Consider the following 4,491-nt stretch of genomic DNA (forward strand, 5'->3'; position numbering starts at 1 on the left):
GTGATTTAGTTTATTTATGTACTATACATATCCTGTAAAACTTTCTCGACACGTGCACTCTGCAGTACCATTGGTAGCTTATATTTTCACGTTACATTATTTGCTTTCACAGTGACCATTTTCTAGAAAGAAATAGTGTGTACTTTCTTTGGAGAAAAATATAATTATCGATACTACTACATGTACAAAACGTCATCTGTTTTTGGGTCTCACCAGTCTGATTCTTCACTTTCCACGTTATGTAGTCTTCTCGACTTCTCAGTTCTTCTAGCATGTTTTTTTTAGCCAGAGACTCTATACCAATTGTTCGATTGTAATTTTCATTAAAAGCAATTAAAAGTGTATGTATAAAAGGGATCAAAAAGAAAAGGAGATGGCAAGCCCATCTAACTCAAGGATCTTTCAGAGTACAAACGTGTGGCAATGCAGTCTTGAAAAACTTGAAGGAGCTAGTGCCTAATTCTATGATGTAGCAACTGTAAATCTTTCTTGCGTAGCAGCTTCCATTATGTGGTGATTGGATTAATATGCTTAAAGATCTTGTTGTTCCCTTGCATCCAAATATGCCAGCAACTCATAATGACAATGTTCATGGCCACTCCATTTGGTAATTCATTCAAAGCCAGCATGATTTCCTGAATGACAGATCTGTCCCTCTTCTTATTAGGAGTGATCAGGTGCCAGCATTGTAGAGCAAATGAGCAGTCCAAAAAGAGGTGCAATGTGGTCTCAATTTGCTCATTACATAGCACATATTGGTAGGAGGGGAGGTGAAATGATTTCCTGAGAAGCAGACTTCTTGTGCTGAGCCTATCTTGGATCAGAAACCAACAGTAAAATTTGGTATCGCTGAATCACTGCTGATTTCCAAATCTTCTTAAATATGGGGTGTGCCACCTCTCCTTGAATTAGAACTCTGTAATGTTTGGCAGCAGAAAAGGTTGCAGAATTTCAATAGTAGCTCCATATATCCTAGCTAGCTAGGTGTGAGAGTTATGTGAGCTAATGTTAATTGAACTTGTTGGAACTGGCCAAAAGCTTGGGTAGAGAGTGACCTGTGAAAGATCTCTTGGAGATTATCAGTCTCAGAAACTTGCTGAACTAAGGACAAACTGCTAAGGGAAAAAGAGAAATGGTTAGGGCATTGTAGCTTAAGAGGTGTTGTATTCCACTTATCATGCCAGAATAGATTTTTCTTTATGACACATCATATGTTCTAGAGTGACAGTTGCCTATGTCATAACATGAGGAATATAAGTTCGTGTGATAATTAAATGGTTGGCTGTTGCCTGATAGTAAATCAGTACATAAATTTTTAATACGTCATAATTTAATGATTCATGTCTAGAACTAAAATTGTGTTCTTCTCATGTGCATGAGCACTTAGTGCACATAGCCAGACCTCAGGTCGCAAGCTAGTCCATGGCCAATATGCAGGTTGTACAACCACAAAAAGAAAATGCAGTGTTGTATCTACGAAACTACTACGCGGACGACAGTTGCCAAGTGAACTTTGCATGATGGAGGATTGGACGGTGCTGTCCAGGTTTGCAGTACGCACAGACGGCTTGATGTGCTGCATCATCCCAAAATTGTTCGGAAATTGCCATGTGTATAGCATCGTTCTTGTATCTATTAACACAAAGAATCGATCACGTGAAAAGTATAATATTTGTTTTTTTATTGTTTGATTCCAAGTTGCCGAAAACATGACCATTGAATCTGATAAATAAATCTTTATTTTCCTTTACTACAACAACTTCCTGTAGTGTAGTATATTATATAGCAGAAATACAACGACAGCAATCATTCCAGTACAACTTAAATTTGTCTGCATTACTATCTCCTATCGTTGTGTGATTACAATTTGTACGCGCAGTTTGTCATGGCAGATAAATCAGTAAAAAAAGGACAAATTTTGGTTGACACGATGATGATATTTCACCCTGTTACCTGGTATTGTATCTTACAGAAATAGAATGGCATTCCAGAAACACTAAAAGCTAAATTTGTAAGCATCATTCTTCTGGACAGATATACTCTGAAAGAAAAAACAAAAACTAAAATGGGAAACGTATATGAGTTGAAGATTATTATAGTCGAAAGGCATGCTTCATAACCAATAATCCCTGATAAAATCAAATAGCAATATGTAAGCAATAATTGTCTATAAGTTAGCATTCACCTTTAAGAAATTAATATCTCATCTTCAGTACTTGCATGCTAAGCCAAGCAACAGCGTTGTCTAGGTGGAAATAACTGGTCAGTTGATGGTGTAAATCATCAAATATGGGGTGCGTTAACGTATTTCATGCCTAGAGAAGGATCTAGTTCCTAAGGATCATTAAACATCATGACAACCATGATTACGTTGACTATGATAGCCGGGGGTCCCACTTATAAAAACAGGAGTCTGTAACGGACCTTATGGACAAATTTATTCACCCTTAATGTGTAAAGCATGTACAGCCCCCTTTTACGAATAAAATATTCGGAATCAGCGAAAAATGTCTGAAAACAAAACATAATGCAATTGATGGTGCTTGAAAGTTGTCCTGGTAGGATCCTATCCAGCAAAATGTAGATATCAAGCCTTGTAATTTGAAGACTTATCTTTTTTATGGAGAATTACAGGGATCTTTACTGCACAAATTTTCTTATAGTGCAGGGGTGTTTACTCTTTCAACATCTTGCATTTACAAAAAAATATCTTGGCAAACTAGATATAATTTTGTGAAGTGCAAGGGAAAAATCATGAGTATCACGCACTACAAATCTTCATATGCCAATCAATTTTACTTATCTGAAGAAACTGTTTTGATTACTCCATGTTGGAAAGTGCAACTTACCAGTACCAGCGAACTGAATGCTACGTAGGCATGGTTTTTGTAGAGAAGTAAGTGGCAGCAAGTTCCTTGGTAAGGCAAGAAGTTGAGAGGAACAATCTGCCGTAGTTACTGTGGATAGCTTTTAGGCTAGGAGTGAAGCTAGTTGTGCACGTTTTGTGCAGCTCCATATGGTCGGTTGTATGTGCATGCACTCTTCCTTTGTAACTCGAAGCAATCAGCTTCAAACTTGTAGTGTACGTGAGCTACTCCAGTGCTAATGTACGTGCGTGTGTTTGTAGATTGCACTGCATGTAATATGCTGCAACTTCTTTTGTTTTCCTCTATTCAAGACTTTGATTATAGCAGCCCACACATATAGTTGTTATCTGATCTTCTACATTGGTTCTGGGGGAGCTAGCTACCCTATAATTTAGCTAACAACATTCATGCCTGATAACACGTTTGACTGAATACGTACACGCACCTGAAATTTCAAATCTTGTGGTTAGATGACTGAGATTCCTTCCAAGCAACCGAAAAGACCACTCAAATCATCCTGGTTCAGTGATGAATTTAACACTTGATGAATGGAGCAGAAATCATTTTACCTCCAATCCGCGGCAGCCTGCACTTCCTCGGCGGCTGTGAGATCGGCTTGAGTCCAGCAAATACACCCCATCCTCCGCTACATCTACCATGATGAGAATAAATCATTAATTGACCGAAAATAGAAGCTCGATTGATGCATGGTCAGAACCTAAAATCTGAGGCGATTAGAAGGTTAAAAAAGAAAGAGATTAGAAGAGAAACTGGATTGGGTTGGCCGCCCTTTTCTAAGATCGGTTACAGAGTTTGATGGATCTAGGACGACATGAAAAGTCGATATAAAAGGATTAAGGAGAGGCTGGACTGGATCATCGCTATTTATCACATCCTCAACAACATCGTGGGATCTGGAAAATAATGGCACCAATAATTACAATCGGTGGAGCAAGGAAAGATGAAATACATGTACGTACCTCTCTTATCAGCACATAATCCATCGGAGAATGGATTCAGGCTTCCGGGCGCAATCCCATCGATGTGAGAACCTGAGCCGCCGCGAGGAAACCCTAGCGCCAGGACGTGAGCGCTGAGCGGTGCCTCTCTTTGCAGTACGATTTTGACAAAACGATTGGTTACCCATTAATCCTAGGTATTGTTTTTGTAATTAGCTAAGAATATGGTGAGACGTTTTGTTCTTTATTATAATGGCAGTGGTGGGTAATTTTTGTACATAAGTCTAATCTAATGGCTATACAATTTTAGTCAGTAAAACAAACGGTCAGATGTTTCTAATTATTGTGGTAATTTCTAGGCTATTTATCTTTTTCTGATGAGGCCATTAAGCGCTTTTTATATATAATAGATTTACTGTCTACTACTCCCTCCGTAAACTAATATAAAAGCGTTTAGAATACTAAAGTAGTGATGTAAACGCTTTTATATTAGTTTACAGAAGGAGTACTTCCATACGAATGCAACATCTACTTTTGCTTGTGCGGGTGACTCCGGAGGCGACTCAAAAACAAAAGGCTCTATCTCTTATCGCCTCCGGCAGTCGGCCATGGCGGCACCACCCTTCCATCAAAGGCGAAGGGAGTAGGGGTGCACCTTGTGACGC

General features: G+C 38.8%; 1 long non-coding RNA gene across 1 annotated transcript; it reads right to left on the bottom strand.

Moving 5' to 3' along the window:
• Positions 1–359: 359 nt before the first annotated feature.
• Positions 360–3,964, bottom strand: LOC119358908. Its single transcript, XR_005172324.1, has 4 exons — positions 3,848–3,964; positions 3,437–3,519; positions 1,056–1,112; positions 360–916 (listed from the first exon to the last, which is right to left on the bottom strand). It is a non-coding gene; the product is annotated as an uncharacterized LOC119358908 (long non-coding RNA).
• Positions 3,965–4,491: the final 527 nt, after the last annotated feature.

The sequence above is a fragment of the Triticum dicoccoides genome, chromosome 2A (assembly GCF_002162155.2).
Source record: "Triticum dicoccoides isolate Atlit2015 ecotype Zavitan chromosome 2A, WEW_v2.0, whole genome shotgun sequence".
Lineage (NCBI taxonomy): Eukaryota > Viridiplantae > Streptophyta > Magnoliopsida > Poales > Poaceae > Triticum > Triticum dicoccoides.